The sequence below is a fragment of the Echiichthys vipera genome (assembly GCF_963691815.1).
Source record: "Echiichthys vipera genome assembly, chromosome: 23".
In the NCBI taxonomy this organism is placed as follows: Eukaryota; Metazoa; Chordata; class Actinopteri; order Perciformes; family Trachinidae; genus Echiichthys; species Echiichthys vipera.
The window spans coordinates 8,523,419-8,537,797 of NC_139848.1; the positions used below are offsets into that span (position 1 = coordinate 8,523,419).

Here is a 14,379-nt window from a genome sequence, read left to right on the forward strand (position 1 = left end):
GGGATGACTCCTGATAAGGCGGCTTGAGGGCTTGCATCTTCTGTTGTCGCTGAGGCGCGCGCATGTCTACTATATGTGTGCGTGCTTGTGTGAGAAACTGAGAGGGATGTTTATTTCCTGCATGATTTTAAGACAATTTTGCATCTGGCATTTAAAGCATCTCTGTATGACTAATATGATGCATACAAAGTGGAATTGATTTCCATTATGTGCTGTGTTTTAGTAAACAAACTTGCATGGATTTAAACATGCAATAATACAATTTCTAAAGTTTTAACAAATTAAAAGTCTATCCCTGTAACATGTGTGTGTGTGTGTGTGTGTGTGTGTGTGTGTGTGTGTGTGTGTGTGTGTTTGTGTGTGTGTGTGTGTGTGGGGGGGAGCTCAACATGTTAAAAAAAAAATTCCTGTGATGGAACGTTTAAAGTGACATGTGGTGTATAGAACTGAACATATGCAGGCACACAAGACCACACATGTTTCCTGGTTTGAAGAGGAGACTTTTGCTCTGAAGGCCAGCTTGGTAGAAACCCAGAAACCTGCAGCAGACTTGCTCACTGGTCACAGGTGTTGTGTTTGACACTACACCTCAAAGCTCGGCGGCCACATGAGGGCAAAACACACAGATATGGGTCAAGGCCACAAGAGCTTTCTGATGAGAACTACACCTTCAAAATGAAACCCTAAGCATTTTACAGCTCATGTTTGGCTATTTTGCAGATTGCAGAACAGGTTCATTGAAATGTGGGAAATCTGGGATCTTGTGTCATAGATCCCAGATTTAAATGAGCACAGCATTTGATCATCCACCCTCTCTCCTTTCTGTTTCCATCTCTCCCCCTTCTCCTCCTCTCCGGTGGTGAGGAATCCTCTACTGACTGCCCCGGCGGTCTGTCTCCTCTTTATGAGCAATGTTTCTGTGGCTGGAAGCCCTCATAAAGCTTCAATCATTGATTGGAAAACAATACAATTTTCCTTGGCTCGGTTTGCAGCACGTTGTGGTCTGGATTTGTGTGGCAGTGTGGTGTGAAAGCTGTCACCACATGGCCAACAGTAATAGTGTCTAAAATGCGTCCAAAACAGGCTGATGAGGCTTCAGGTCCCTGGGCATATATAATTCCTTACTAACAGAGAAATTACGTTTGATGTATCTGGGCTCTTTCTCTGCAAGTTCTGACCTTTTGTGAACCCAATAAATACACGATGGAAAATCATGTTTATTGCCTTCGGAATCGACGATCTGATTGGACTTAAATGCAAAACTAAAAGCACTGAAGGCTTTATTTATAGAGCACATTTCATAAACAATGCATAAAGCCATCTTAGAAATATCATCTGTCAGCATTTTTTTTATACTGAACAGTGAATTTAGAAAATGATCAATACAATAAATCATTGCAAATCACAATTTCCAAAAGGCCAGGGTAACATGACAGTAGCTTAAGAGTTTAATATCATGGAAGACTAGCATATACCCCTATTATATAGGAGCTAAAATGAGTAAATATTTGATATTCTACTTAAAAAGGATTTAAAGGAGCCATATTATGCTCATTTTCAGGTTCATATTTGTGTCTTGTGTTTCTACTAGACCTTGTTTACATGCTTTAATGTCCATAGAACACATTATTTTTCTCATACTGTCTGTCTGAATAAACCTGCATTTTAGGGCCTGTCTCTTTAAGACCCCCTCCTGAAAATGCTGATTGGTCAGCGTTTCAGGGACTTCCACATCTGTGCTCTCGGGATCTCTGCAACATGATTTCAGCCGGGGAATGACTATAATGGCACTGTTGCTGCACTTTATACCTATATATACTGTATATAGTATATTTGTGAAATCACAACCGTACAGAAGTCCTGACGGCTCGTTTAGAGACACAGTTTTTGAATACAGCTGTGTGTATTTCTCTGTAGATTTGATACTTTCTTAGTATTTATATAACCCCTCGATCTGCTTGTTAATAAAAAAGACAGAAATTGTACGTTAAAAGACATAAGTTATCAAAAAAGTTGTGCTTCTTTTGGTGGTATAATTGATTTATCTTGTTAGCTCTTCATTAGTTATCCAAGTTAGTGTTATTGCTAGTCAGCATTCTGGTCATTATGCCAGCTGAAAAACTGCTTTTCTGGATAACAAAATATCCAATTGCAACCTATTATAGTTCTTTGATTGATCAGCTTATTACATGGTCTCCTAGCCCATCTTGTGCATAAGCTTACACGAGAATATGAGTGTGCTGAAGTATTAAGTCATCTGCAAACTCTGTAAATGCTCTACATTTCATGAGCAAGCAGTAAAAAAATCTAGTAATCTAGCAATTCTGGAGTGTGCACTGTGACTGCCAAGCTGCACGAGTGAATAAAGTTTGCATTGGAAAATGTGTCTAAACAGTAGTCATGCTTGCTAACCTACTTTGGGGAGACTTTATAAGGAAAGAAATTCATTCAGGCAGCATCTATGATTGTAAGTATATGAAATATTTCCTCAGGAAACCTCAAACTACCATGCTATAAAAAAGGGGCAGGTAAAGGCATAAGAGTTATGTCCTGACAATGCATCAAACATACTTTACTAGTGGACTTTCAGCCAGGCTGCTCATTCCCGTCTCATCAATCCTTAAAGCTCGGTTGAATTTGGTACAAGAATGCCATTAAAATATGACAAAGAAGCAGTTCCTAAGAAAACCACGTTCATGGTGATGGAGGATTATGCCTTGTCAATCCGCTCTTTGTCCGTCGTAGATAAACAAATGCAGGCTTTCGTCTTTTCTGCCAGAGCAGATAAATATTTCAGATTCTAGGTTACCATACTGGAGACTCAGGGATGGAGAAGACGGCGAGATAGAGCCAGAAAAGAAAGTGAGAGAGATGCTAAACAGCACCTTGTGGGTTGCCAGTGCGTAACGTTTAATCCCCCTGTGTATTTGTTCCACTTGTAGTGACGCGTTAAGTATTCTGCTCATGGCGTCAAAGCATTGTCCTAATGGAATACCATCAGGGATAACATGAAGCAGTCTGGATTGATCGCCCAGCTCCCATCTTGGAAGGAATTAATTTTCCAGTATTACAAGGATTATTAGAATGATACACAGGCGCCCTTTTTAGTCATGATCCATCACACGCAAAAGGTACTGAAAGGAGGAGAAAGAGCAGTGCGTCCAGCCAAGTAGATAGATTTAGCGTCAGCAGATGGGCTTAACTCATTATTTATCTGCTGAACATATTATGAATCATCATATTAGTTCAGGCAAGAAACACATATTACCTTTTCAACAAATGATTAGTTTCTGGAATCAAGTGATAGGTCGTATGCCGTCTGGATGTCACATAATGACAACAAGGAAATGAATGAACAAGGAAGTTTCACATTAGTTTGATGTAAGTGAGCTAATCCTGGAGAGGAGCCAATAGCCAAATAACGATAGTATTTGCCCTGAAAACTTGTTTTGCGCTTACAAATGTTGATCTGTTACAACTTCTGAAGTGAAGTATTTATTTGCGAATCCAATGTTGCATCCTTTTGCAGCTGAAATGACCAAACTTTTAAGAAGATCTGAGCAAATTTATAATAGATTTTTTAATTAAGCTCTCCTGGATTGAGAGATGTACCCTTGCTGTGGTTGATGGTGAGGAGGAAGACGGTAGACACAGAGCAGCACAAAGGAAGTTTGGATGAAATGATTGATCACCCTACTCCGCTATCATTCACTTCATCTCCTACTCTGTCTCTCTTTGTCTGTTTGTCTCTCATCACTGACCAAACACAAAATCCTCTTGTGCAGCTACCTGTTTAGACAAGCACCAGCCCCCCCCCCTCCCCCCCTTGTCTCCAACTGTTCTCCCCATTTCTCCGGACATAAGATTTTGATTGTTTCCCGAAACTTTTAATTCTACTTATTCCTCCCTCTCTGATGACCATAATGCTGAGAGCAAACATTTTATAACGCTCTCCTTACCTGCTGTTGTGTGACCTTGTTCTATTGCAGTAGGTGTGTTTGTTTTACTCCCCTGCCACTCCCAGAACAAACAGCTCAGGCAGAACGAGCCACAAAGCCTTCAGTCATAAGGCAAATTGAAAGGAGGTTTTGCAGAAAGTCATTATTGATTTTCAGTGTTATCCAAAAGAGCATTGTCACAAAGGCTCATCCTTGATGCTCTAACAAGGTGCTCTGTAACAAACAGCTGTGCTCGTGCATTGGTGTTCGGGCGGATGGCATCATCCATGCGGAATAAAGCAAGTTAATTTACATTGATCACAAGTTTTGCCAAGCACACTCTGACCCAGAGGGAAAACTTAGCAGGAGTGGACATTTTGTTCGCAGAAGTGCACTTTCTTGGAATGCAGACGGAATAAATTCCATAATGTATGTAGGGCTTTTTGACCTGTTATCTTACGAGTCACGATTTGTGGTTGTGACACACGTTGCTCTACATGCAATAACCTGGCACCTGAAGAGAATTCTTGCTCTGGAATTACATGTGTCGCCACATTCTAGTATTGCAGGATAAGGGATAGTTCCTCTTCACGTTCCTAGGCCGTCACTTCTGGCTCGCCATGACAACGAGGTCCATCCCTCGTTTTTCTTTCTAGACCCTGTCAGGGAAAGGCACTTGTTTTATTATCAACAGCGAAAGAGAAGTCCGCCCTCCACCAAGACTTGTCTTTTTATGGAGATGTCCGAAGGCTAAGGGAAAAACAGAGCGGAGGAAGCGCAGAAGAAAAGGTTCTGGCAAGATCTGATCTACTGTTTGTCGAGAGAGATGTGCAACCAGAGGCAGGAGTCTTTCTCTGAGCCCGGACAAAATATGTGATGTTTTAAGGAGTTTGATTTACAGCGGAAGCTCTTGCTCTGGTTTCTTCATAACATCATCCAGAGGTGTTTCTTTCTACAGGGGGAAAGTCAAGGGATTTGGTCCGTAGGTTCAAGAAAAGGTTAGACATGTTTTGTGGCTGTTTATGTAAAAGCCATGAGAGCATGATGTCAATCACTGTGTTGCTGTGTGAAGTGCAGAAGCATTACATCACAGTTGGGGAATTTTAAAGAACCACGGCAGCCTTTTCCCCCTGATTTGCTGCAAAACGGCGTAATGAACTGGAAAAAAGACAGAACAAATCAAGTCTACCATCCTGGGTAATAAAAGTTTTGTAATCCACTTCTTCACACAGTGATGTTTGCACTCAACCCGCATAGCCACACATGGACACGCATGAGTCATGCACACAAAGCAGAACTAGATGCTAAATAATAAGAACAGATTGTGCTGGCTGGTGGATAAATCTCTGCGCTTACTTTCAACACCTCAGACAGCTGTTGCTCTATGATTGACCTAAGCAACACCGCAACGCCAAAACTAGCCAAAGCTGTTAAACCTCAGCAGAATCCATTTCATGGCTCTGCAGATTTTTCTATCAACAACAGTGTATTTGGATCTCATAGCAGTCAGAAGAGGAAAAGCAATGCTTGCAGACTTGAGGCTGCAGTGAAAGAGAAACTAGCCATCCCATTTACAAGGGGTTACACATTTCTGGGCTGGTTTCTCAAAGGGTAACCGAGTCAAAAAGTCATCCGTTTTATTGCTTCAGTGTCTCTCTGAAGGTCAAAAGGCACAGGGCCAAGTTAACCTGTATGTGCTTTTCTTTAATAAGGTGATATGTGTAAGAGAATGCTCATGTACCAATATGTGCCACATACTGTATGACCTCACAAGGAATGTCTTTGTATCAAATAACAAAGAATTCATGGGACAGACCTACCAGACCGTCCAAAAATGGCCATTTGTGTTGACTGATTGGGATCCATATTTACTTTATTGTGAGTCAAGTTAACCAACCAGTTTAATGTGCTTTTCTTATTTTTGAAATCGAAACAGGAAGTTGCAGTTTCACTTGAGCTCTCTACAGCTAATTTGCTGTCCCCGTGCTTAAAATTGCTGAAATCGCATTTATCTCATAATGGTTTCTACACAATTCCAGAAATAAAACAGGCCAGTACTTTGGAATGAAATGCCTCAGAAGCAAACACACACCTTTTCCCGATGATAAGGTATGATGTGTGGAGACTTTTTTGTTAATGCAAACATTGCTGCTGCAACAGGACAGCGGAGCTCTTTGCTTGACGGAATTGGTTATAACCAATATAACAACATGGAAGAAAGCCTGGAACAGTTGTGACCAAAATGCAAAGCTTAATTTGCATAGCTTGATCCTCCTGCAATTGCAAATATCAAGTACTTAGTTGGGTTGGGCCAATGTTTCACTGTGGACATCGTTATACGCCAATACAGTAAACTTTGCCCAACCCTAGTACTTAGCCCCTTATAGTTATACATTTGTGGTTTATGGTTTCCATATAAGAGTAACAGAAAAAGTCTCAGAGCATGATAAGGCAATGTCCACATGTAGCACATGTAGTGAAAATTAGAGCCAATACAGATGTTCAGAAAAGAATGCCGTTTCAAGGTTTTCAAGACAGCTCATTAAGTTATTCTAACAAACAAGTGTGAACAAGTAGCCTCAAGGTGAAATTTAGCACATTTAGCTTTAAATAAACGGCATCATCCTCAGTCAGTGTCACGATGGCAATCGCTGCCTGTCAGATGGTCGCTGCGTACATAACCTGCCCGAAGGTACTCGCTCCATTGATCATTACTGATTTTCTTCGCAAAGCAGTCAGACAGACAGAAAGACCTATGGAGACAGATGGACTGATGGAATCAAACCCAGACAGATAAGACACAGATGAGCTGACAGACAACATGGTGAAAGTCAAACTTCCAGTCTGGTGACATCTCAGAGAGCCTGGATGAAGGAAATATCCATCGTCAGACAAGGATTATACATATGATTCCAGGAATAACAGATTTTTCTGACGCACACATTTGGTTCATTGGAGACACCATGGACTGTTTATACTCACAGCGGCTGTGTGCATTCATGTGCCTGGTATACACATATTTGCACACAGAACAAACCTATTTAATGTGTGTGCCCATGCATTTAACTTGTGAGTGTACTGTATGTGTGTGTGCGAAGAAGAAGTGTGACCCGGGTTCAAGGGGCCTTTGACTAAGACTGGATTAGCTGCTCTCAAGGCTGCCACTGGAATGCGAGGATCAACAAGTCTGTTGTGGCAGCGCACGCACAAACACACGCCCATTTCACCGTGGCACACTCACTGTTTACCTTCCAGTCTATTAATATTCCTCCACTCCTTCTCTCCATCTGTTCTGTCTGTTTTCTCAGTCGAAATTAGTTTTCATGATTAATGATTTCATGTATTGGTGGCTATTTATGAGTGTATAGTGTGAATAGAAATGTAGATATTATAGTTTTTGATCATTTAGTCCATCTTTCTGTAGAGAGCTTAATATGTACAGTGATACACTCAAACATGCTGTCAATTCAACCATAAAAATATGAATGAAAAGGAACAGAAGTAGGCAAAAACGATAAAATAGGAATGGATGAAAATAGCTAAAATCGATGGGAAATCCTCAGGGAGCGTTATCACCATGTGCACTGGTAGACACATGTTTATAGTAAAATGATGATGGGTATGTAAACAGGAAATGTGAGGACCTGCACACGCTGAATGATGGACGCGTGGATGAATAACTCCATTCACCAAGTTGTGTTTGTGTTGCAGCATTTCACTTCTGCCAGGCTGCACTCGTTTATGCAGCCGCATCATCACTCATTGTCTTATGATAATAATGTGTATCGTTGTTGTTTGCAGAAAAGCTTTTGCTTGAATTTCAAAATAGTGATCCTTGCAGAAAGGTCATGAATTCTTCCTTGAATATAAACAGGACTGTCAGACATCATGCATCATGTGTCCATCTCGTCTCTCCCTGATATTTTACGGTGGTATTCGGACTAACTTAGTTTGAAGTTCAGAGTTACGCTGGATGTTGGAAGTGTGCAGCATGTTCCCAGAGCCAGTCTCTCCTTTTCTTTGTGTCCTTTACCATGTCAACATTTCAGAAAGGTTCTTATTACTTAAAAATATGTTTTTAGTTTGATGTAAGTGGCTGGGGTGATTGTTTATTCCTTAAAACAGGTGGGAAAGAACAGGAATGTTTCCACAAAATCGTTGTCTTTTGTTAGTAGTTGACTGAAAATTGGAATCTACACGCCGAAATGTCAGTTAGACTTTATAGCTTATTTTGTTTTGAAAATATCAAAGCTGTATCTGATGTGTTAGTGGTTTTTTTTTCAAACTAATCCACTTTTCTACTGCTCTTATGAAAACAGTAAAAAGCAGTTCCTGGAAAGTACAGAGAGTTTTTGTGTCAATTTTATTCTCCTCTGTGCCAGATTTTTTCAAGTCAGTGCAGCAACTCAAGGGAAAACAAGAGAATTATCAAAACATCTTGCAAAGTTAAGAAATACCTTTCCTGTCCTTCGGCCAAGGCCTGTCATTTCACCAGATTTTATTGAAAGTATTCAGCATGAATACTGCTTCAATTTAGGGAGTGTATGAGAATTATACGGTGGATGGTGGGGTCAAAAAAGGGTGAGGGCGATATATATATATATATATTTTTTTGGTTTAAGGATGGTTTCTCTGGCTGTTTTGGGAGAGCAAGGGACGGTCTTCAACTATTTATTGTCCCAAGATTCACTAAAAAAGAACAACAACAAAAAGACAACTGAATGCTTAGTTGGGTACCATTGACCATAAATGTGCATTTTACCCTATGCTGAAGACAGAAATCATGTGTTTTTATCTGGTAGTATTTAGTACTTCATAATAAGCATTTAGAACCAGGTGCCCGCCTCCTTGCCCCAGTAATTTCTACACAGTCCCTTAACTGTTACAAATGTTCGCACTTTGAGGGATAATTCCAGGCATTTACTTTCACTCACTGTTTGTCAAAGTGTTAGCAAAGAACTTTGGGATTTTGTTCATGTTACAGTGCTGGATCTTGCTTAAACCTTGTGGTACATGCTTTGTGGATCTACTTTCCAAACTCTCACCACTAATCAGAACTCCACTTAACAGACCCAGTGAGAAACCGACTTTGTTTGACTTTTGATTGCTCCCACAGAGCAGTGCCAGTGGGAAGGTGATAAGTAGTTTACCGGGATAATTAAACACCCCATTAGCACGTATCAGCCTCTGTTTTAAGTGTTCCACACCTAGTCATTATTGTTAACACTTTATAGCTTTCTTTACTGACACACACACACACACACACACACACACACACACACACACACACACACACACACACACACACACACACACACACACACACACACACACACACACACACACACACACACACACACACACACACACACACACACACACACACACAAACACACACACACACACATTTCGGTCAGTTGAAGGGTGGTTGGTGTGCTGGGCAGGCACTGGAGCGTTCTTCATTCTCTTTCCGCCAGGAAATCAATAATAGACCAGCTGACCCGACTGTGACCTGTTTACACGTGCACACACACACACACACATACATACATGCAGTGTCACATCCACTGTCCAGAGAGAACAAAGCATTTGTGGCCAGTAACGGGCGTGGTGTGGGTCTCCAGGAAGTCACACTTGGCTAAAACTTCCTGGACTGAAACGAGGCTAATGGTTTTAAAAAGCTGATAAAAATGACTTTTGAAGTGTTTTCTCTGATATATGGTTTGTCGTTTTGACTGGTTTACATACTTTTGTAATTCTCCAGTCAGGTTATAATTTTACAGTATTTGTTCAATTATATTTATGGGTAATTATTTTTCAGTTTTTTACCAATTTTCATAGAAAAACCTCAGATTTCTTTCATGTATTTTATGTTCCAGTGCACCAAAATGTTTCTTAATGCAGGTAGCAACAAGTTATATGACTTTTCAACAGAGATTGAATGGAGATATGGAGTAGCACAGAAACATGTGATATATGACACAAAAGCCTTTGGCCAGATGCAAGCCTGTGATATGCGTTTACAAGTGTCAAGCATGAACAACGTGCTCTGTAGTTGTTCAGCCATCAGTGGCCCCAGAGGCTGGTATTTACTGCGTCTCAGCCCCGTCATACATTCCAGTCCAGTCATGGAAGAATCTCAATCTCTATCGGAAGCTACAAAGTCACTCCAGACTCCGGCTTCTCCTGCAGGAAGAGCCCAGGGGTATCAGAAGGGGCCCTCGAGTTTGTTTGGGTAAAAAATAAAGTAGAACACATTGATCACATTCATGTGACACTGAAAATACAGGGATACAGACCGGAAAACACTAACAAGGAGATAGCTTTCTTCAAGGTCAACTTTGACCAGACATGGTGACGGCATCACATTGTCAAACTCCCAATAGTTAACTATTTATACTTCCATCATGCCGACTGTTATCTTCTAAATGCAAACATGCTTCTTTATAGTTTATGATGTGCAAGATTTCCTCTGTATGCCCCCTCCCCCCCCCAAATGTAGCATGCATGTGCAATGTTCTGGACACTTGGACAACTGCAGGCGTGGCTCGTGCATGCATGTTGCATTTAAGCAATAGAAGTTAGCGCGTAAACGCTGCCATGTGTCTCATAAAGTGCCCAGGGCGCTGCCTTGACTCTGTCATGTTCATCATCAAAATCATGCGGATTCTGAGGAGCAGACCAGCAGGTTATAATCCCCGCTCTTTAACTACCTCGCAGGATTAACTGGGAGGGGGGGATCTGGCATCCATGTGGAAAATAAAGAGTCTTATGGAGACTTTGCTCTGATCCCGCTGTGTTAATGGATACGGTAGAAGAAGCACAGAGAGAAATAACCAAGGGAATGTGCTGTACTTTTGTCAGCTCATGTTCTTACCACTGGGGTGAAAAATAAACTAACTATTCCCTAATAGGATCAACATATAATCTCATACACAGTTATATCTGTGAAAAATAAAGACTGAGGTGTTAAGTAAATGTACTCCCGCTTTGTTCCTTTCTAGTAGAAGCGTTTTGGTGCAACATTGATGCAGAAAATATGAGAACAAATGGCTATGATGAAAACCTTGAAAACCTGCATTTATCAATTCAAGAATCTATCCATCCATTAGCTATATCCTCTTATCGTTGTGGGTGTTGAGGGTGTTGAGAGATGGGATAACACATTACCTCTCATGGCACATTGATTCTTGCGATATCACTAGAGCACAGTGGAATCACAGGATCAGGAGAACATACAAAATCCATTTCGTCAGGCTTCAAGTAATGCATTTTCACCAATCAGTGTCCTGTGATGAGCTACTGGCAGCGACTGGCGAATGTTTGTTCAAAACAATGGTGGGTCCCTAAGAGGATAACTTAGATGTTGCAATAGCATCAGTTATATCAGAAATGGAGAGTATTTCTTCATTTTAAGATGAAAAAGAACAGCATTGGAAGCTTTTCCCAATGCTGTGCTTGATTTTCCTGACTGACTTCGATGGTTTATCCAATCATCACATGCCAAGTATGTATTGGAAGCGCCTGCCCTTTTCCAAACAGTTTCCAATGATGGCTTCTCAGTGACACGCCAGATGATTTGTTACACAGAACCATCTGGTGCGTCATTGTATCGTAGAGTGGACAATTAATCTAACCTGCATGTCTTTGGACTTTGGGAGGAAACTGGAGCACTCTAAGAAAGCCCACGCAGGCAAACTCCAGTTCCAGAATCCATTATCTGTAACTGCTTATCCTATATAAGGTCGTGGGGGCTGCCCCAGCTGACAGTTCAAGAATGTGCTTTTGAAAGGGTTCAGTCAGAAGTCTTATCTTAAATGACAGTTGTAACCCCACTTCCTCCAAAAATACCAACTCATCCTACATGCTAAGCTCATTTATAGGGACATTTTCAGTGTGGAAATCTTCTTAGGCAAGAGAGGAGGCCCTATCTGTGGTTGCAAAACCGCCCTTTCAACTGAAACGTCTGCAGCCACAGTGTGCGAAATCAATTGTGTCGTGAAATTTAACAAGCAGAGAAAAATTTCAAGCTGTTGAGAGATAGAAAATTAAGAAAACAGCAGCTGTTTCAGAAATGACAGATTAATGCTTCAAATTAGAAAGTGAATTTGCTGCTTTGGGAAGTCGAAGTCACACAGCGAAAAACGGTCTTCCCTTCTTTTGGTGTGTGTGTGTGTCTGGACAGCAGGAAGTTATGGGACAAAGTTGTCTGGGTCTCTGGTCACTAAATGTTTTAGACATTTGATTGTCAGAATGTTCTCGGTGACTGAGAAGGTGTTTATTGGTATTGGGGGGAAAACTTGGGGATGGCGATTACATGTATCCCAGTACGTTGGATTTCGTTTGTCACAGTTGTGGGGAATAAGAGAAGCAGAGTCACTGCATAAGTCGCATTCCCACTTTACATCAGAGGCTCCATACGTTATGGCTTTTTGGCTCAGATGCCAGTTCTAATCTCTGAATCAATCTATTTAACATTCCAGGATTGATGGAGTGGCACATTATTTCTCTGGGAGTGGTTCCTGAAGCCAGGGCATATTGTGTGTGTGTGTGTGTGTGTGTGTGTGTGTTGGTGTTTGTGTGTGTGAGCCTGTTCTCACGATGCTGACATAGTAGAGCGCTCAGACTGCAAACTGGCTGATGGGAAAGCAATGCCCACGGGGCTACTTGTAAGACCATTTATGACAAATAAAAGTGCACAGACTCAAACACACATTGAATGCCTGTGCTAATGGTGGCACACTGAATGAATCGACTAAGTAATTCATTGACAGAAAATCAACCGATAACTGTGGAAGAAAATGAAAACAAATGTTGAAATCGATTCCTTCAGTCCTTCCATTCGCTTTCCCAGCATCTCAAATTTTAGAATTCACTGGTTTCTTTGTGTTGGTCAGGCACAACAAGAAATTCTAATGTTAAATTTAAAGTTGTGATGGGCCTTTTGAACTATTTTTCTGTACTTTTAGCATGAATCTCTCAATGCAATCAGTTTGGGGAATTTATATATTGCATGTGATGGATACAGAATAATGGATGCTTTACATCACCGTATGATGAGTTTCTGAGGATGTTATTTCCTGATTGGCTGGAGCTGATTTCTCGGAAAACTATTATTCAATCAGCTTGAAATGTGGGAGACCACATACGTTTGCAATTTGTGGGTCTAAAATCTGGAATGATGAAAAGATGAATAAACCCATCTATAGCCATCATCACTTCTTTTTTCCTTGCAAATGACCCCTCCATTTCCCCCCCAGCTGTAAGTGTCTGTTGACTAAAATCACGCTCACCTCTGGTGGTTGAAAGACTGCATTTGTCATCTGCTCGGTTCTGTTTGGCAGTGGCTAGGCTACCGCTGAGTTGTGACCTTAATTTGAGTTTCAAATCACTCCATAACACAGATGGAGGCCTGGAGGAACTCCCATAAACACTCACATGCATGCAGGTCATGCACTGAGTACTGATTGCTCAGACTGTCTCCACTGCTGCCATCAGGCCACAATCAGTTTGTCTCACTTCAAGTGGAGCAAGTGGCGCATTTTTACACCTACGCTAAAACGCACATGATCCTCACACCACCTTGTAATCTGCTCACACACAACAATCACTGAAAGCGCTTTAGTCTCCTTATAGGATTAGTAATGATTAACCAACTTCATTAGCTCAGCTGGCTACACTGTTAAGAGAGAGAGGAGAATTTATAGACTTGTATACGGTTGAATAGGGCTTGATTTGTGTGTCTGTCCGAGATGAAATGCTTGGGGACATATTGGCTGAGGTGAAAGGACACTGTGTAGTAGATATGGATAAAGATGCAGAAGTTATGGGTCCTAACAAATAACACTGATGAAATAAGACATTTCATATAATTTGTTTACTTTTTTTAAAGGTGCTGAAATACTGAACAAAACTCCATCTGGGCTGGGATTACCTCCACACGGCCCTCTTTGCTTTATTTTAAGATCCATGAGAGGACTAAAACAGTTTTAATTGTTTTGTAGTCCAGCTCCTGGATCATCCCAAGCAATTTGAAGATTTTCTCAACACACCTTGCAAGCAAATTAATGATTTACAAGGCAAAGTAGGGGTGAGGACCGATAACTAGCATGTAGCACAAAGCATGCACACAGCTGTTCTCTACCTCACCCTGGTTTCCCCTAGTAGACAAGTTAACCTTATTGTGAACAGGGGGATGAGCATTGCACTTTTCTACATGCTCATTATGGTGTCATTTAAGACATTTTTTACACTTGAGCTGTGGTCTTTCACTTTCCCACAATTCACAAGTATACAGAAAGAGCGCCATTAGTTGTAAGAATAGATCTTATGCAGCGAGAAAAGACCAAACAGCTTGACAAACGTGTCATGAAAAGTTCTCCAAGACAGAAATAGGAGTTGTAATTTTGGTCAGAATTGGGGAAAAGGTTATTAGAGCCTC

The 14,379-nt window shown here is 41.1% G+C and overlaps 1 protein-coding gene across 2 annotated transcripts in view; it reads left to right on the plus strand.

Annotated features, from left to right (window-relative positions):
* LOC310964943 (rho GTPase-activating protein 6-like) overlaps nucleotides 1–14,379 on the plus strand; it is a gene marked incomplete at its 5' end in the record, with an annotated part of 73,554 nt that overhangs the window by 30,921 nt on the left and 28,254 nt on the right. The gene's annotated exons all lie outside the window — the stretch shown is intronic.